The sequence below is a fragment of the Perissodus microlepis genome, chromosome 9 (genome assembly GCF_051167445.1).
Source record: "Perissodus microlepis isolate ML-2025 ecotype Zambia chromosome 9, ASM5116744v1, whole genome shotgun sequence".
Lineage (NCBI taxonomy): Eukaryota > Metazoa > Chordata > Actinopteri > Cichliformes > Cichlidae > Perissodus > Perissodus microlepis.
Genome location: NC_140469.1, coordinates 894906 through 916170, shown reverse-complemented (window position 1 = coordinate 916170; position 21265 = coordinate 894906). Strand labels below are relative to the sequence as shown.

At 43.6% G+C, this 21265-nt stretch overlaps 1 pseudogene; it reads right to left on the bottom strand.

Annotated features, from left to right (window-relative positions):
- Positions 1–20265: 20265 nt before the first annotated feature.
- Positions 20266–20893, bottom strand: LOC146379848 (uncharacterized; annotated as a pseudogene).
- Positions 20894–21265: the final 372 nt, after the last annotated feature.

The following is a 21265-nucleotide window of genomic DNA, read 5'->3' as shown; positions in this document are numbered from 1 at the left end:
TGCTAGCATCTTGCACCCTGCTGTTATGTGCTGGATTGTCTCAGGGGCATCTTTACACAGCCTGCACCTGGGGTCTTGCCTGGTGTGATAGACCCCAGCCTCTATGGAACTTGTACTCAGAGCTTGTTCTTGTGCTGCCATGATTAGTGCTTCTGTGCTGTCTTTCAGTCCAGCTTTGTCCAGCCACTGGTAGGATTTCTGGATATCAGCCACCTCCTCTATCTGCCGGTGGTACATACCGTGCAGGGGCCTGTCCTTCCATGATGGTTCCTCGTCTCCCTCCTCTTTCTTGGGTTTCTGCTGCCTGAGATATTCACTGAGCACGCTGTCCGTTGGGGCCATCTTCCCAATGTATTCTTGGATGTTCGTTGTCTCATCCTGGACTGTGGTGCTGACACTCACCAGTCCCCGGCCCCCATCCTTTCGCTTAGCGTACAGCCTCAGGTTGCTGGACTTGGGGTGAAACCCTCCATGCATGGTAAGGAGCTTTCTTACCTTGGCTGGGGCGATCATGGCTCAAGAGTTGGGAGTTCGCCTTGTAATCGGAAGGTTGCCGGTTCGAGCCCCGGCTTGGACAGTCTCGGTCGTTGTGTCCTTGGGCAAGACACTTCACCTACCGCCTACTGGTGTGGGCCAGAAGGGCCGATGGCGCGATATGGCAGCCTCGCTTCTTTCAGTCTGCCCCAGGGCAGCTGTGGCTACAACTGTAGCTTGCCTCCACCAGTGTGTGAATGTGTGTGTGAATGGGTGGATGACTGGGTGTGTAAAGCGCTTTGGGGTCCCTAGGGGGGACTAGTAAAAGCGCTATACAAATACAGGCCATTTACCATTCTTGTCTTGATGTCAGTGGCTTCTATCTCCTCCTTTGGCCAACTTATCATACCAGCTGGGTACCTGATCACGGGCAGGGCGTAGGTGTTGATAGCCCGGATCTTGTTCTTACCGTTCAGCTGACTCCTCAGGACTTGCCTGACCCTCTGCAGGTACTTGGTGGTTGCAGCTTTCCTAGCGGCCTCTTCATGGTTCCCATTCGCCTGTGGGATTCCCAGGTACTTGTAACTGTCCTCTATGTTTGCAATGTTGCCTTCTGGTAGTTCGATCCCCTCAGTTCTGACTACCTTCCCTCTCTTTGTTATCATCTGGCTACACTTCTCCAGCCCGAATGACATCCCGATGTCATTGCTGTATATCCTGGTAGTGTGGATCAGTGAATCAATGTCTCGTTCACTCTTGGCATACAGCTTGATGTCATCCATGTACAGGAGGTGGCTGACAACTGCTCCATTCCGTAGTCGGTATCCGTAGCCAGTCTTGTTAATGATCTCACTGAGGGGGTTCAGGCCTATGCAGAACAGCAGTGGGGACAGAGCATCTCCTTGGTAGATCCCGCACTTGATGGTGACTTGTGCTGTGGGCTTGGCGTTGGCCTCTAGTGTTGTACACCACATACCCATTGAGTTCCTGATGAAGGCTCTTAGGGTCCTGTTGATCTTATATAGTTCTAGGCATTCCAGGATCCAGGTGTGGGGCATTGAGTCATAGGCCTTCTTGTAATCAATCCAGGCAGTGCACAGGTTGGTCAGTCTGGTCCTGCAGTCTCGGCTGACTGCTTGGTCTGCCAGTAGCTGGTGTTTTGCGCCTCTGGTATTCTTGCCCATCCCTTTCTGTGCCTCGCTCATGTATTGACCCATGTGCCTGTTCATCTTAGCCACTATGATGCCTGACAGGAGCTTCCACGTGCTGAGGCAGGTTATTGGTCGGTAGTTGGAGGGGACCGGTCCCTTCTGGGGGTCCTTGAGGATCAGGACTGTCCGGCCTTCGGTTAGCCATTCCGGGTGTCTCTCGTCAACTAGCAGCTGATTTATTTGTGCTGCCAGGCGTTCGTGGAGTGCAGTCAGCTTCTTCAGCCAGTAGGCGTGGACCATGTCAGGGCCTGGTGCTGTCCAACTCTTCATACTGGAGACCCTTTCCTGGATATCTGCCACTGTGATGGTTACTGTACCCTGTTCGGGGAGGTTGCTGTGGTCTGCCCTCAGATCCACTAGCCACTGAGCATTGTCGTTATGGGTCGCGTCCTTCTCCCATATGCTCTTCCAGTATTGCTTCGTCTCCAGCCTTGGTGGTGCTGTTCTCATATTGTTACCTTGCCACTGAGAGTACACCTTGGCTGGTTCTGTGGAGAACAGCTGGTTTATTCTCCTGCCTTCTATCTCTCTGGTGTACCTCCTCAAGCGGCTGGCCAAGGCTGTGAGTCGTTGCTTGGCAGTTTCCAAGGCCTCATGTATGGACAGCTTCCTGTACTTCTTAGGCACCTTCTTCATCGTGCCTTTCTGCAACTCTGATAGTTGGCTAACCTCCCACCGTGCTACCTTGATCTTAGCCTCTAGCCTCCTTCTCCATGGAGGGTACTGCCCCTTGTGGCCTTTTCAACTTGTAGCCAAGCATCTCACTGATCACTGCTGCCATATTGTAGATCAGCTTGTTAGTGTCGGTAATCGTGGCTGTAGATATCGTCCATAGTGCTGCATTAACATCATCTAGCAGACCTTCTGAGGGTACTTCACGTAATCTTGGTAACCGGCTACGGGGGGTCCAGGTTTCAAGCTTGGCCATGATCCTATCTTTCATATATATATATATATATATATATATATATATATATATATATATATATATACATATATATATATATACATACACACATATACACATTTTCAATAACCCCAGTAACACCTCAAAGGATACACAACCTACAGATATATATATATACCCATACCAACATACCCGTGCATCCGCACACACATGAAAATATTGGACAGGAACACCCTATCAAATCTCTACCTCCTCCCTGTACCCTGCAAAAACCATATCCTTAAACCGCTGTTTAAACTGCGCAATTCTCGGACATTGCTTCATATCTTTACTTCCACAGCTTCACTCCACACACAGAGATGCAAAACCTTTTTAATGTTGTACGGATACAAGGATGTTTTAAATTTAATTCCCCCCTCAAATTTTATCCCCGTACTCTTTTAGAAAACAGTTTTAGAATATTGTCAGGAAGCAGGTTATTTATTGCATTACATAATTTGTGCAGTGAGAAAATGAACCGGATCTGTGAGAATAATGGATTTGTATGATCTCTGTAACCAGTTTTATGGATTATCCTTATGGCCCTTTTTTGTAATATAAAGATTGATGATAGAGAACGTGTAAGTATTGCCCCAAACCTCTGCACAGTAATGCAAATACGGTGCAATCAGGGAACAATAGAGAATGTGGAGTGATTTGTGGTCCATAATGTGTTTTACTTTACTCAAAATTGAAACACTTGTTTGTTATGTATATGCTTTATATGAGACTTCCAGTTTAATTTATCATTTATAATCACACCAAGAAACTTATGTTGAAGTACTCTTTCAATTTCCATACCATCTATATGAATCTGCACTTGGGAAGGGAATTCCCAAATAAGACTATTTTAATTTTACTTATATTTAGCAATAGTTTGTTCCTGTTAAACCATTTTTTTAATTTTGCACATTTCTGCAGTAATTGTATCCAGCAGATCCTTTAGATTCCCGCCAGAACAAAAAACATTTATGTCGTCTGCAAATAATACTAATTTTAATATATCAGATGCCTTGCAAATATCATTTATATAAATAATAAATAATTTTGGACCCAGTACAGAGCCTTGTGGAACACCACAAGCAATGCCTAAGCATGATGACGAATGGACACCCAGCTTCACGAATTGTTTCCTGTCACTTAAATATTTTTTCACCCCGTGCAGTACAACCCCCCTTATCCCATACTGTTCCAGTTTATTGATTAATATGTCATGATTGATTGTGTCGAATGCTTTCTTGAGATCCAGAAATAGTCCAGCTGCATACTGTTTCTGATCTATAGCATTTGTAAGCTCCTCAATTGATTCGATTAATGCCAGTGACGTTGACCTTTTTGAGATGAATCCATATTAACTGTCAGAGAGCAATTTATAGTTATCTAAGAATTTGTCTAGTCGTTTATTAAACGGGTTTTCTAGGATTTTGGAGAATTGTGGTAGTAAAGAAACAGGCCTGTAATTTGTGAAGTGTTGTCTATCCCCAGTTTTATACAGCAGCACAACTTCAGCTATTTTCATTTTGTTTGGAAATTTTCCAGTCTGAAATGATAAGTTGCAAATATATGTTAGAGGTCCTACAATTCCTTCTATGACCTTCTTGACGATTTTCATGTCAATATCATTACAATCAGTAGATGTTTTATATTTATACATGTGTACAGTGTCAATTTTTTTTTTTTCCTCCACTGCTGTGAGGAACATTGTGTTAGGGTTCCTATCAATCAGGCATTCACTACAGTCTACTGATGGCAGTGACTCAGGAATATGTTCTGCCAGATTTGGTCCAATATTTACAAAATAATGATTAAATCTGTTGACCACATCAGCAGTGTTTTCCATAATATTGCCATTGTCAATAAAATATTGAGGATAACTTTGTTTTCCAGAATTATTTTTAATGATACTGTTTAAAACAGGGGTCGGCAACCCTGGGCACGCGTGCCACAGCTGGAACGCGAAGAGTTAACTGATGGCATGACCATAGCTGGATTGCTCGGTATGCCGATGGTGATTTTTCGTTTTTATGAGCCGATGAACAGATGAGGTGGATGAGGGAAAGGGGAGGCAGGAGGAGGAGAGATCCGAGGCGGCCGCTGGTCCGAGTGTCAGGTGAACTGAACTTAAGGTAAGAAGTTATGACCTGCAGTCTATCTGGGTCAGATATAAACCAAGTTTAGGTGGAGTTTATTTTCGTTGTGCTGACTTTTTACCATCAGTTACAATAACTCGTACTGGCATGACGGAGTTTCTATACAGCTGGGTGGGTGCTATGATGTTACTGATAGTGAACTTTATTTTATTCATAAGGTTAGTTAGTAGAGTTGCCAACCGTCCCGTAAAAAACGGAATCGTCCCGTATTCAGAGAAAATATGTGCTTCGTATTAAGCTGAAAAGGAACAGTTTGTCACGTACTTCAGCTAGAATGGAAAAAAAGATACAAAGCTGGAGTTATTCTGTCTTTTCACTGTCAGCTGCTTCTTCTTCTCTCACTCCCTCTCCCTCCATCTCCTGATGCTATTTCAATGATGAAACTGATCAATGATCAGCTGATCGGTATTTCTGTCGCAAGTCCCGTCTCTCTTGTCTATCGCCCACTTTGCGCCAGAAAGAGGAAACCAGCAGATGTCGCGCTAAACAACAGCAGCACGTTTAAGCGTGATAAGCTGTTGTTAGAATTTAATATTAATTTCTAGTATCAGCTGATGTTTGCTGGAGCCACAGCTGTAAAGCTGCTGGTCATGATGTCAGTTTGGATATGTGGTGAGAGGGAAACATGAAGATGAAACCAGGAGATGTCCTTACTGAATCATCAGAGCTGAACAGATGATGGAGAAACAGGTTTACCTTTTAGGTGACATGAATGAGTTGAAGGGAAGTTATGAACTGTTTCTGAGAGACAAATAACACCAGGATCCTTTTCTAAGTAGCTGACAGCTGGTAACTGTGCAGGGGCGGGTCTAGCAAAGTTTTGCCAGGGGGCCAGATAGGGCATTAACAGGGAGAGGGGGGCACAAAGAAATACTTTTCTTTCTTATTCTCATTTAAAATGTCTCGCTTTTATTAAATATTTATATGAATCTTACAACCAAAGTTTTTATCTGATGTAAAATGTATAGAAATCATTCATATACCAACAAGACTGTACATCACTGTCACAACAGTGTTTGCTTTCATTCAAAGGCTTCATGGCTTTTCTTATAATACCTGGTGGGCCGGTCTATAGTCAAAATGGGATGAGCTGATTTTTTTTCCCAGTCCAGCCCTGGGCACGACACGCAGTGAATTAATCTGAGAAGGTGCATTAAAAAATAAATGGCGGTGCACATTGCAAATTAGCTCGCATAGACACATTAGTTGTGCCGCTTCTTAATGACGGTATCTTAGCTAACAACCCCAACTACCAGATTCAATTTGTTCACAATGGGTTTTCGGGACTTTCAGGTGTATGGACCAGTGTTTTCTTTTCTGATCAAACCAGAAAGCTAAGTTAATGCGACATTGAAATGCAGCTGATTGAACTGAAAAGCTCGCAGAAAGCTTTGCAGAACTACGAACGCAGCTGGAATCCACAGCTGTGCGTGTTCATGGAGCTGCATTTTCACCTGCTAGACATCACTACCTGACAACTTTAACTGTCTTCAGAACATTGCAGAGGCCTTATTGACAGTATTTGGCTCTACATATCTGTGTGAGCAGATTTTCTCTCACACAAAGAGTGTCCTCAGGTAGCCTCTGAATGCTGGACACTTGGAGCGCTGTGTCTCTGAGTGGGAGACCAGAGATCACATTAAAAGTTGTATCTCTGTATTAACAAACATGCCATATTAGGGGGAGATCAAGTGACTCGTCGGCAGGAATGCCAGCATAGTTTTTAGCTCTGCACACATTGTCACAGTTTATCACGTATCCTGTCATATAAATTAGTTATCTCGACGCCGATCCCACTATGGACACCTCTTCAACCAGAGACTCACGGAAAAGGGAGATTGCTCAGTCTCCCTTAAAGAAGAAGTCTAAAGATTCCTCCATCACTAAGGAAGACCTCAATGAGGCTATTGCTAACGGTGTAACGCTAGCACTTCAGGAACAACAAAAGTCCCTCGATACAGTAGTTACCTCGGCAGTCAGAGAAGCTATGGACTCTATCTTGATTCCTGCTCTGCGCGACCTACGCACAGACCTTCAAAAGACCAATGAAGTGGTAAATAATGTCAGCGTGGAAATCGAGAGGGTAGCTGCAATGGCTAAACGCACTCAAGACCGAGTGGATTCAGTGCAAGCCGCCGCACGTGAGGACAGACGATCGGTTATCGATCTGAAGAAACAACTCAACCTACTCACGTCAAAGCTTACAGATCTGGAGGACAGGGGTCGCAGGAATAACATCAGGCTTGTTGGCTTACCTGAAATGATGGAGGGCTCCGATACAGTTGGCTACATTAAGGCTAATCTCCCCAAATGGATTCCGTCGTTGGAGGGGCACGACATCGACATCAAACGAGCGCATCGGGTGTACGACGGCCGCGATACTAATACCAAGAAGCCTCGTACCCTGGTCTTCAGATTATTACAGTGGCAGGACAGATTGGCAATTCTCAAAGGGGCACGCAAAGCATATCCAGTGAAGCATGCCACCAACACTACTCTTCTTTTCTTCCCTGACTTCAGTCCGACTACAACAGCAAAGAGGAAGAGTTTCTCTCCTGTTATGAAGAAGGCTACGGCTATGGGCCTGGAACCATTCCTCATTTACCCCGCCGTGATGAAGATAGAGCACGGTGGTAAGAAGATGGCATTCGAATCCCCTCAACTGGCAGAGGATTTCATTAACTCCCTGCCGCGAAAGCTAAATCCTGCAACGCCGCAGTGTGATGATGGAGCCCCCGCTTTTCCACCCGATCTAAACAGCGCGGCCAACTACGATGGTAATCAGCATGCAGGAGAAGGCAACTTAGTGGACATGAATGACTGAATGCCAGTTAGTTGACCTGTTTTAGTTGCAGCGGGCCTCAACTAGGTTGACAGCTGGATCACTTTCATGGGTTAAGGTTGGTTACATTTAATTTAGCGATTTGCTTCGCCCCTACCGGGGGAACTTTTTATTTATTTATTTTTGTATTTTATCTTATTTTGTATATTTTTTAATTATTCATTTTATTTTTCTTTAAGCTTATCATGGTCAAACATTTGCTGGCTGTTGTTACTGTACATATATAAGATACGTTAATATTATTTTATTTTATTTTTTATGCGTATTTTTGTATTCATATATTTTATTTTCTCGCTTTATAAGATAATTTCACTCAGTCAGGAGGGTGTAGGATATACTTACCCACTTAATTTTTGTTGACTATGTGTGCACGTCTGACTCTAGTTGTTGTGTTGGAGTGGAAGGACCGGTCACGAATAAATCAGAAGTTTGTGTTCTAGCAGACCTATGGAGGGAGCTCTGTGCGGTCTGCACCAGTTTTTGTATATAGTTTTTTCCTCCCCTGTCCCCTCCCTTGCAGACATATCTCTAAGCTAAAATTCCAGTAGTACTAGTGAAACATTACAGTACTTGGCAGGGGCATGGTGGCATAATATTTTACTACACATTAACGTTCCTCTCTTGCTATCTTCACATTGGGACCATTCTTGGACACTTACCGTACCGATGCTACCATTGATTATTCTGTCACTTAACGTTAATGGTGTTAACTCCGCTATTAAGCGGACACGTGTCCTTGAGTACCTACACCGCAAAAAGGCTGACATTGCTTTAATCCAAGAAACACATCTGAAACAAGGTGATGTGGCACATTTTCAAAACAAACATTACAAACTAATAGCTTCGTCCTCTGCCCCAAATAAAACCAAGGGTGTCTGTATCTTGCTGAAAAGAAAATCCGACCTTACTACCAGGTATAGCACGAATGATGAAAACGGCCGGCTGGTACTTGTAACTGGCAGTATCTTAAACCATAAACTGGTATTCGTATCTGTATACTGTCCAAATGAGCCAGACAGGGATTTTTTTACTTATATTGCCAACACACTATTAGAATACAATGATTATTCCATAGTGTTGGGTGGAGACTTCAATGCCGTCGTCAACCCCGTTTTAGATAAATCTCATCCAGATGCAGTAGTTAATCTCTCATCTTCTCTGTTGAATACACTTATAAAAGATCTTAATCTCATCGACCTTTGGCGGATGCAGAATTTTGACATTAGGGATTATACATTCTTTTCAAATAGACATAAGACATTCTCTAGGATAGACTACATTTTCGTTAGTCCTTCCTTAGTTTCAGGTGATACATCTATTTCTATTCAGCCAATCTTGATTTCGGATCATTCAGCTTTGTTATGCTCTGTCGATCTGCCCAATTTAAAGAACAGGGCCCCCAGGTGGTGCTTTAATACGTCCCTATTAACTAACTCTACCTTTCTCAGCCTGCTTAAGCTCCAGCTGAAGGATTTTTTAGATATCAACGCTAATGAGGATAGCGACCCACAAGTCTTATGGGAGACTACAAAATGTTTCATTCGTGGCTTCTCCATCTCATTCTCCTCCATGCTGGCAAAAACAAAACTTGCTCAGGTGTCCAATTTAGAAAATCAGATAGAATCTTTACAGAATCTGCAAAAACTTAACCGATCGGACGATCAGTCTACACTCCTAGCTTCACTAAAAGAAGAATATGATGCAATAACCTTGTCCAAAGCAGAGTTCATCTTGCATAGAACTAGACAGAAGTACTATTTTGAATCAGAGCGTCCTAGTCGTTTGTTGGCACTTATGCTTAAAGAATGTGAAACAAGGGCACATATTCCAGCTATAATAGCTGCAAACGGTAAAATTACGACAAATCCTCAGTCCATTAATACCACTTTCTCGTCATTTTTTGTAAATCTGTATAAATCAGATATCAATTATAAGGATACTACCTGTAATAGCTTTCTCGAAAATCTGGATCTACCTCATATTCCACAAGCAGATCAGGATGAGCTAGAGGCCCCATTAACTCTAGATGAGCTGCATAGAGCGCTGAAAGACCTTAACAAAGGTAAATCACCTGTACTGGATGGCCTTCCGCCAGAACTATTTCTAGAACTTTGGGATACGATAGGCTCGCTCATGCTTGGCTCATTTAATTTTGCAATCCGGAATGGGTCTTTCCACAGAGACCAGAAAACAGCACTTATTACCCTTCTCGTGCTCTAGTTTCAGACCAATATATCTGCTCACAACTGATCTCAAAGGATTTGCAAAAGCTCTCGCATTGCGCTTGGAAAGAGTTATCCATGTTTTAGTCAATGCAGACCAGACAGGATTTATCCGAGGGCGGCTTGCATCTTATGTGCTGTTGCACATTATAGATGCCGCTAACAGCTATCAAAATCCATGTGCAGTATTTTCACTTGATGCAGAAAAAGCCTTTGATAGGCTAGAGTGGGATCATATGTGGATGGTATTAAAACACTTTGGGTTTAAGCAGAAATTTGTTGCTATGATTAAAACACTATATCACTCACCTCTTGCTAGTGTCTTAACAGGGGACCTGATCTCTCCCCCTTTCACACTGCAGTGTGGAACGAGGCAGGGTTGCCCTCTCTCTCCTCTCCTGTTCTGCCTCTCTCTAGAGCCCTTAGTACAAGCCATTAGGCAGTCCACAGTTTCTCCCAAAAGAATTGGTGGTCAAAATCATATCATATCTCTATATGCGGATGATATTATTATTATTGTTTTTAGACAACTATGAGACGTCCATCCATCCATTAATTCAAAACTTTGACCATTTCAGCTCTCTATCTGGCTACAAAATAAACTGGTCGAAATCTGCCTTGATGCCTTTGAACGTTAAAGCTACGAAATTTTTCTTACCCGGGTGTGTTCAGATCAAAAGCACTTTTACTTATCTGGGCATTTCAATTCATAATAGTATTCCAAAGATAAACAAGGACAATTTTACTACTATGCTAAATAAGATCAAATCCGACTTTCAAAGATGGGATAATTTAAAAACTTCGCTTCAGGGTAGTATCAACACAGTAAAGATGAACATACTGCATGGCTTAATTTCCTTTTTTTTAAGTTGCCACCCTCTCCTCCTCTAACTTATTTTACTTGTTTGGTGGCCTGGCAGTACCAAACTTCGAGTTTTATTACTGGTCATTCCAAATCAGGGCGCTTAGTACGTGGGTCAACCCAGAGGCTACTACTGCGTGGGAAATGATCGAATCTGCCAAGGCAGCACCGCATAGACTACAAGATCTTCTGTTTTCTAATGTACCCGCCAAAACGCTCTACAACAACAACAAATTTGGACCTATATTGCCAACAGGTATTGTGGAAAATAGACAGACGGCTAGGTGCTCCAGTTAAATTTTGTAAAAGCTCACCACTCTGGCATAATTTAAAGTTACTATGTGGCAGCCGACCATTTGTTCAACCCTCTTTGTTTTCACTCGGGATAAACCTTTTTGATGATCTATTCAACGCCCAAGGCCTTCGTTCATTTCAGGACTTAAGGACACGTTTTTCTCTTCCTGCATCTTCTTACTTTGTGTATCTGCAGCTCAGATCAGTTTTAAAAGCATATGGTGTCCCCTGGGACTCTCCTCTTCCCTCTCATCCCATGCTGGAATGGATCTTGCCTAACTCTGGCAGTCCCTCTGTTTCCAAAATCTACAACAAATTAGCCGAACATGGTATAAAGCCCCTGCCCATTGAATCTATTTGGGTCAGGGAACTGGGAGAACTACAGGTTAATGTAGACTGGGATACAGTGTGGTCTAATCTGAGTTTGACTTCTAAGAACCTGGCGCATCAATTAATTCATTTCAAAACCATACACAGAACATACATTGCACCCTATAGGAGGTTCCAGATGAAACTACAGGCTACGTATCACTGTCACATCTGCAATGATTCGTCACCAGGCACGTTTTTGCACATGTTTTGGGACTGTCCTGTTGTATCCAATTTTTGGATCTTTGTGAACTCCGTGTTATCTGAGGTGCTGGAAGTTTTTTATATTCCCAATCCTGGTCTTTGTCTCCTTAATGATACCTCTGAAATCTCCTTAAAACAAATACAATACAAAATGTTGTTCGCTGGATTCACATCCGCAAAGAAGACTATTACAAAGCAATGGTTCAGTCCTGACATTTGTATAGAATCATTCTGGATACGATGTCTTATCCGTGTTATTAATTTTGAACATACCACAACAAAATTAAATAAAGCTCGACCCATGACTGTTGAAGCTTGGAAAATCTTCTCATCCAAAGTTATCTCCTGGAACAGGCAATAACTGGTTTTGACTTTGTGTTTTTGTGTTTTTTCTTTGCTGTCCCTATGCCTTGTGACCAATGTTTGCTTTGCTACTGCAGTTTACAGTTGTGCTGTATATTACCGTTACCCCCCCTCCCCCACCCCATTTTAAATCAATAAAATGTTGATCGCAAAAAAAAAACATGCCATATTGGCCCAGTTTATTTATCTTATCATTGTTGTGAGGAGACCATAAATAGTATTTGCATTTTCTGTTGTACAGTTCATTTGCTGTTATGGAGTTCTTGTTATGGATTAAAAATGTGTTTTTTTGTTTCAAAAAAGCTGATAACTATTCGCTGATAGCTGCCAACATCTGCAAACAAATATAATTCTATAAAGTTAGTGTGTAACTGTTAATATAGAGCGTTATTAAATTTATTGCTAATGTAAACATATGGCACATTGACTTCTGAGGAAATTTTAGATGGCACTCATCATCAGAAAGGTTGCCTACCCCTGGTTTAAAACATCCCATATTCCCTCCATATTATGTTTATTGTTGATCAATGTTTTACTATAATACTCCTTTCTACATACACGTATAATATTGATCAACTTATTTTGGTATTTTTTATATTTATTTTCAGCATCTTTTGTTCTTTGTTTCAGGAATTCCGTATAGAGTGTATTTTTCTTTTTACATGCATTTTGTAAACCCTTACTGCTCCTTGGTCTATCTGAATATTTGTGCTTTCTGTTGTATTTTATTGTTGGACAGTTTTTATCGTACAATTCCATGACTATTCTTAAAAATATGCCATATGCAATATCAATATCAGTTTCTTTGTACACACTGTCCCAGTCCTGATTTAATAGATAGTTCTTAAGTGCATTCATAGTTTCATAGTCCTTACACATCTGTATCTCAGCTTTTCTTCATGCTGATTTCTCTTATAATTAGTGTCATAAACTGCAAAAACTGGTAGGTGATCACTGATGTCATTAATTAATAATCCACTCACAATGTTGTTTTCCATATTGTTAGTGAAAATATTGTTGAGTAAGGTGGCACAATGTGGTGTAATTCTGCTAGGCCTGGTTATTTTAGGATGTAAACTCAAACTGTACATAGAGTTTAGAAATTTGTTGGTCATTTTATGCTTTTTCAGATTCAACAGGTCAATATTAAAATCACCACAGATAAACATAACTTTTTGATTTGTTTTAGAGAATATTTGATGAGAGATGAGATGAGATAGCCTTTATTTGTCAGTTGCGGGTCTTTTGCCCACAACCGAGATGACAGACCTTGCCGACCGTACATACAATACACAAACATCACATTGTGGAGACAGGTCAGGCTAGGTAGCGAGGAAAAAAACATCGAAATGTGTAACACAAAAGGATAATACAGGAATGCACAGATATGAACACACCATAGCACAATAAACACAGACAAGCAACATGGGAAAGAGTTCCAGTGTGTACATCTGATCTGGGACCACTGCAATCTTCGACTGCGCCTCCAGCTGACCCGATGTCCACATCAGAGGGGAGGTAAGTGTTGGAGGTGGCGTTGGATCCGGGGTAGGGAGGATGATGCGTCAGTGAGTGCTTATCAGTATCAGTATATGTATGTGTGTGTGTCCATAGTTCAGCTGAGAAAGTGTCCTTCGCCCTGCCAGGCTAAGTAAACAGTCTTCCAGCCAACCCAGGTGACCTTGCATGGAATGGGAAGGAACAGACTCAACACAGTCGTTATCAGGGAGTTTTTGTTCGGCTCCAGCCTTGAGCCCACAGCTGGCACCGAAGGGGTAGCCGGATTATGATGGTAATTTTTCTTTTGCAACAACTCATGAGAATTTCAAAGCTGTTCTTTAACACTCCGACACTGGTCTCTCAATCTCCCGTTGGAAAACCGCGAGCTTCCCCATGATGGTATCAAACTTGCGTTCCATGGTGTTGTCATTCTTTTGCTCAGAGAGCCGATTCTGAGAACTCACGACTGCAGTGAGCTGTTCCACGATGTAATCAACTTTTGCTCAAAGGTGTTATTCTGAGTATTCACGGCAGCTGTAAGCGTCTCCAAGGTCTTAACCATGCTGCTCTCAATGATCCCGTTCTGAGAAGTCGCGCCTCGTCCCATCATTTCAATCCCAGCGGGCAGCCTTGGGGGGGTTTGAACAGCCGGTTCCGCTCTCTTAATTCTCCGATAAGCCAGGGCCAAGCCAGCTCCGATCAGCAAGAACCCTGTTATCATGGTTCCGAATAGGTAGATATCTTCAGCGTCCTCAATCGACAGTCCCGCCAGGCACACGACCCTCCATTTCTGCTACCCGTCCATCGTGTATCCGGCAGGGAAAGTCCCTCCAGGGCACTCGGGCTCTCCCGAGCCCAGACTTCTCGTTGAGAAAAGGGTAACAATAGCATTCAGAGACCAGGAAGCCCTGATAAGTATGCCCAATAATAAGGCTCCAGGTCCAGACGGCTTTCCTGCAGAATTCTACAAAGAATTCTGGACGATTCTAGCACCAATTTTTTACAGAACGTTGTTAGAAATCAAAGAAAAGGGCAGACTTCCATCAAATATGAATTCTGCAAACATTAATCTCCTGCTAAAACCAGGCAAAGACCCTGTATATCCCTCAAGCTATCGTCCAATATCCCTTATAAATGTAGACCTCAAAATAATCTGCAAAGCTCTCTTGAAGAGACTAGAGAAAATAACCCCCCTCTTAATTCATCCTGACCAAACTGGTTTCATAAAAGGTAGGCACTCGTCAACAAATACACGTAGATTACTTAATTTGATAGACTACTCATACAGTAAAAACCTTGAAACTACAATATTTTCTTTAGATGCAGAAAAAGCGTTTGACAGAGTTAACTGGAAATTTCTATTTGCAACTTTACACAAATTTGGTTTTGGATCTTCTTTCATCAACTGGTTAAAAATATTATATAATTCCCCAACAGCTTGTGTCAAAACAAATGACCGAACATCCTCCAGCTTCTGTCTCCTGAGGGGCACCAGGCAGGGATGCCCACTCTCCCCTTCACTGTTTGCAATTTTTATTGAACCACTAGCAGCAGCAATTAGACAGTATTCAGCAATTAAGGGCATAAAATGCAAGAACGTGGAACATAAAATCAGCCTTTATGCGGATGATGTGTTACTCTTTCTCCAAAATTCACAAACCAATATCTCTGGGGTGATTGAATTGATAAACTCTTTTGCAAGAATATCAGATTACTCAATTAACTGGTCAAAATCTACAGTCCTTCCGATTAAATTCCTCATTCCATAATTCCTCTTCTAAGCCACTGCAATCGGGAAATATAAAATATTTAGGTATTAATATTTCTCCCAAGCTTGCAGATCTAACTAAATTAAACCATATCCCACTTTTAAAGAAAGTAGAAGGTGATCTGGCTAGATGGAAATGTCTACCCATATCACTCATGGGAAGGGTTGCCGCTATAAAAATGATGGTCTTACCAAAAATAAATTATTTATTCTCAATGATCCCAACTAAAGCGCCGCAAGATTGGTTCAGATCTCTAGATTCATATATGTCCAAATTCCTTTGGAAAAATAAGCCCCCACGTATAAGCTTAAAAACACTACAAAAGACCAAGGATAAGACCAAGGAGGATTAGAACTACCTAACTTTCAGCACTACTTCCTAGCCAACAGGCTTCAGTTTATCTCAGGATGGCTAAAACATACCCTCTTAGATGAACCTTGGCTAGATGTAGAACAAGCACTTTGCAAAAATCTAGAGATTTCAGACCTACCATTTATCAGCTCAAACATCCAACGACATGGATGCTTTAAAAGCATCAACATCAGCTCTTGCCTGACAGCATGGTGGGAGTTTCTAAAATTGACGGAGTCTTCATTAATCCCATGCAAACGTACACCTATCTGGAACAACCCTGACATATTACAAAACAATAATATGATAAACTTTTCTGATTGGAGTGGTAAAGGAATCAAATATGTAGAACATATACTAGAAGGAACAGAATTTATTTCATTTGACAGACTAGTTACACAATATGGGATCAACAAGAAAAGATTTTTAGAATATCAACAAATTAAATCCATAGTAAAAAAGAAATTTAAACCGGGTCAAGTTGAACTACAAACACCACCAAGTGTGGTTCAATTTCTTACTCTTAAAACCCCCAAATTACTTTCCAAAATATACAGAATGCTTTCTAAAACAGATGAATCAATATCACTTCCTATTGCAAAATGGGAAGCGGATTTATCAGTTAACTTAGACCAAAACTTCTGGTCTCAGATTTGCTTAAAAACCTTTCATTTAATTAGAAATCCCAGTCTTCAATTAATTCAATACAAAATACTACATAGAGTGCACTATACAGGTCATCGGATGTTCAAGATGGGCTTTACGTCTACCAATAACTGCTCACACTGCCAAACCAATTCACCGGACAATTATATCCACGCTCTTTGGTTCTGTCCACCAGTTCAGAAGTTTTGGCGCGAGATATGTGAAGACTTATCAAAGTGTCTGAAATGTAACATTCCAACTTCCCCTTTAGTGTGTTTGTTGGGCAGCTTAGATAATGTCACTACAGAAAAGAATATAGCCCATATGGTTTTCACTGCCCTATGCATAGCCAAGAAAACAGTCCTCATGAACTGGAAAAATAAAAATAATCTTAATTCTAACCAATATAGAAATTATCTATTAGATTACATTAGTCTCGATACAGCCTCTGCCTCCACATCAGATCAATTGCTCTGGGCTCCTTTGATAAGCTCCATCACCTAGTGGGGGTGGGGGGTCATAGTTTGGTCCCGCCTTCACTGTTGTGATTGGTGTGGGGGTAGGGACAGGCTTAGGGCGTCGGGGGGTTCCCCAGAGGAATCTTCCTTGGGGGGCTCAACCCGGGGTAGCGGTCATGGCCAATTAGGGGCTCTGTTGGCTCTTAGGTGACGGTTTCCTCGTGGCTGCGTGCAGCGGGGCTAGGGGAGGGTCTGTGCTGACGGACGTGGGTTACTGACCTGGTAGCCTGGCTGCCCCTGGGATGGGCGTGAGGTTCTGGGGGCGCTCCGGCTCTGGGCTGGGGCCCTGGCCGGGCCTCGGGGGCTTGGGTCCTGGTTGGTGTGTTGCCGGGGTTGTGGGCGGGTGGGTGTATGGGGGCCCAGCCCTGGCGCAGGGTGGTGCAGGGTGCCGCCGGTGCGTCGAGCCACCTGGGGGGATCTTCAACTCTGTGGGGCCGGGCGGCGCTGCTGCACTGGGCCCCAGTCCGGATGGGCCTGGGCCCCCTTTCCCTGGCGGGTCACAGTATGGGGGTGCCTACTGGGGTCAGCGGGGGAGCTGGCCCCAGGGAGGGGTCACATGCCCCTCCCTTCCTGCCCTCCCCATCTCCAGCTGCCTCCCTCTTCCCGCTCCACCACAACCACCCACACATGCAGGGCCTTGGGGTAAAAGTGTGTCACCAGGGTGCAGAGGAGGCAACCCCCCCCCCCCCCCCCCCCTCTGTCCCCTTCTGGCTGCCTCTGCCTCAATTTTATCTCACAACTTAGACACTCACATTACTCACACTCTCATTACACATACATATAGGATCTTAGGGGTGGGCACGCTACACGGAATCCAAATTACCATCAGGGTGTACACCTCACCCCTGGCGTCGTTGCCCACCTCTCAATTTTAAATAAACGTAGACATTGAGGGCTATCAGGAGGGGCTATGCGCTTATCTGCTGCTCTCTGGCCGGTAGCTCCATGCCCTCCTGGGTTTTAAATGCACCTTAGAACACACATGCATCAACACTACAATGAGCGGGCAGAGGGAGGTTTGGAGTCTTCACACACCCCCGTTCTCTGCGGCTTGCTGGAGCAGGGGGGCCAGGAGGAGGAGTTGGCCGTCCGACTGGGGTCTGGAATGTGGGGCCTCCCTGCTGCTGCGGAGTCGGGGTGGTCTGCTTCTCCCCACCGCAGGGAAAAGGGTAACACCACCTGGGTCTGGGTGCAGTTCCCCCCTCCAGGGGCAAGGGTACCTAGACCTGGGGCTTAGGGGAGTGTGATTGTGTGTACAGCGTCTCTCTATGTCTGTCTCCACGTTGGTTGAGTGTGGAGTAAGTGCATATGAGAGCATGAGGGTGGGAATGGATGTTTGTATCTGTGTGTGCCTGTATGTCTGTGTCTATATGTCAGGTTGGGTATCAGACGCCACTTCTCTGGGGACATCTCAGGCCCTCCAAGGTATGGAGGCCTATCTCCCCCCCACCTCTTCCCCTGCCAGTGGCAGACTTCCTCAGACATCGGTGTGTTGGTGGTTCTTTGTGTCCGGGGATGGGCGTCCAGGTACACACCGGCTCACTCCTTGGCGGCTGCTTATCGGGGCCTGGAGCCTGGGGCTCGCTCGGGCCACTTCGGGGGTGGGGTGCCCTCGGCCTCTCGGCCTGGGGCTCGGTCACTCAGGCACAGCTGGCTGCCGGCGGAGCTCACGGGCACGTCACTGCAACCCCCCCTGGCTTCTGCTCCGCGGCTGTTGAGTGACCCCTCATCTGGGACTCTCCTCAGCCCTTTTTGGGATAGTGGCGCAGCTGCCCCTCTGTTGGTCTTCCTTGGTCTTTTGTGTTCTGGGGGCCTCTGGATGTCTTGATCTCCTCCATACCTGCTTCATGCCCTGGAGGACGGGGCAGTGGCCCCCCACACCCTCTAGCAGATCATTACATGAAGGAACCTTTTAAAAAACAAGCGCGTCCATGCTCACAGGTGTACACACGGGTGCTCACACACACAAACTACACCCTTTTTGGCTCCTACCTCAAAGCACACTGTGCGCTGTCAATCTTACGTGCTGCACAATAATGTTTAATATTTAGTATTTACTGTCATATTCCCATATGTCATTGTGATGTTGTTTATTCTATTACTCTAGTTTTCTTCTGCTTGTTTTCTTTTTTCTTTCTCAACAGGTGATCCAGGTGATTGATATATGTATTTTTTTTTCTCTGCTTATTCTGTTGGTTTTTGTTTTTTGCCCTTCTCCCCCGTCCCTCTTCTCAGCTGTTTTTCTTTCCCTCTTTCTTTCTCCCCTTCTTTCCCTCAGTCAAGTCTGTCCCATATTCAGCAAGTGAAAATAAAATAAACAATAAAAGGTGAATCAAATGGACCATTACGGCAAGGCTGGGATGGTCCATTTGGTAAAGTAAATCCGTTGGGCATCTTTCTTCGCCTTTAGACAATAATTCTGATGGCAAAAGAGCCAAACGGGACAGGCAGAAAAGAAAAAAAAAAAAAAAAAAGCATTCAGAGACCAGTTGATCAAATCTATAATTCTCTTTAGGTTTTAGAAACAGACTGTGAGAGAGTGTTCCAGGGAAAGCAATACAAAAAAACACGAGACTAGACATAAGGACTAAGCAGGGAAGAGGAGAGGAGAAAAAGTGTGTCCGCCTCCTCCGACTTTCTTCTATTAAGTCATTAAATACTTGAATACTAGAGCCAGGTATTCTATATATCCAGCTAATTATTACATTTTTCTCTTTTTCCTTATAAATTTCAATTGTTATACATTCTAATAAATTACCAATCGCAGTTGTCATACTTTCCACCACCTTGTAATTTAGGTTTTTATCCACATACACAGCTACTCACCCTCTACTTTTGTTCCTTCTATTTACAAAATTCACATCACATCCCTCCAGTAAAAAAAGTCCAGTCCTTTCTCAGCATTGATCCATGTTTCAGAAATGGCAATAATTCATAATGGATTTGTCAGCTCATTTAGATATTCCTTTATATTGCTGAAGTTAGCATACAGACTTCTGCTATTAAAATGGATTACTGATAATTTGTTTTCCGTGTTGATGGTGTGTTTAAACTGTTCATCAGTGAAGTAGCAGCAGCTATTGCTGATGTTTTAGAACAGGGGTGGGCAATTCCAGGCCCCGAGGGCCGGTGTCCTGCAGGTTTTAGATCTCACCTTGGGTCAATACACCTGAATCACATGATTAGTTCATTACCAGGCCTCTGGAGAACTTCAGGATATGTTGAGGTGCTAATTTGGCCATTTAAATCAGCTGTGTTGGTTCAAGGACACATCTAAAACCTGCAGGGACACCGGCCCTCGAGGCCTGGAGTTGCCCACCCCTGTTTTAGAAGAAATTATTTTCTGGGTCTATGTCCTTTTCTAAGTCTACAACATTATGGTTTGTGTTTTGACATGTTCTCAGTTCCAGATTATCATAAACAGAATTCCAGTGAGTTATATTGATATTGTTGCCGGATGCACATGAAGTTCTTTTAGACTGTGCCATGTGTTGTGTTGTGTGTCACGTCACATGTGTATTCATACCTCCAGTGTAAGTTGAGCCTCAGTATTTGTCCAGCTCCTCCATATTTCTAAAGACCAACACTTTGGCTTGTTCAAGTGTTCCATTGAGTTTAATGAATACTTTACAGTTAGTGGTCCATGTATTTGGAATTTTTCCGTTTCTTCAAGCGTGCTTTCCTGGCGATGTCCGCATTTTGTTTTGTCAGATGTTCATTCATGAAGACATCGGATCCTTTCAGTTTCTTTCCTTGTTTTAACAGTGCAGTTTTGTTTTTTCTGTTAGCAAATCTCACAATGATGGCTGGTTTGTCACTGTAATTTTTTCAGGGTAGAGGGTGGCAAGCCTCAATGTTGTTGTAATCCACTTCCACACCTTTGGACCGTAGAAAGGTAACCACTTGAAGCTCCGTGGAGTTGACATCTTCCTCTCCTGGCCCTCCTACATTGTCAGCGGCGACCGCCCGGGCGTATGACCGGGGTTTGATGCGAAGCCCCGTGATGATGACATCGTTCAACCGGGTGTACTGCTCCAAATCCGCCACTCTGTTCTCCAGGTACGCCAGCCGCCGATCCTTCTCGGCGTTCTGGATGCGGAGAGCCTTAACTTCCTCGACCAGGTCCAGGATGGCTTTCTGCTGCAGTTTGACAGCAGAAATCTCCTCTGTCATAAACTCCAGCGATTTTTTAATATTGTCGCCTTCCTCGGCTGACAGAAATTTTTGTAGGGCCCATGCTGAGAGACGGTCTTGTAGCATTACCCTGACGACCCGCTAGCTAGTTTGACAGTACCGTCCTTCGTCTAAAACATTCCAGGGAGTGATGATTTAAATTAAGCAGTGTTCACCGAGGTTTGTACTCATATTCCACTGGTTCTGGTCAATCAATCAACAGCAATCAAAAGCACCGAAAACTACGAAAAAACTAGTTCAAAACTAGTTCGAGAACCAGTTCGTGCCTGCGTGTGTCAGTTCGACCGGAAGTCGCCGTTACCAGTGTAGGGCATACTTGCCAACCTTGAGACCTCAGAATTAGGGAGACAT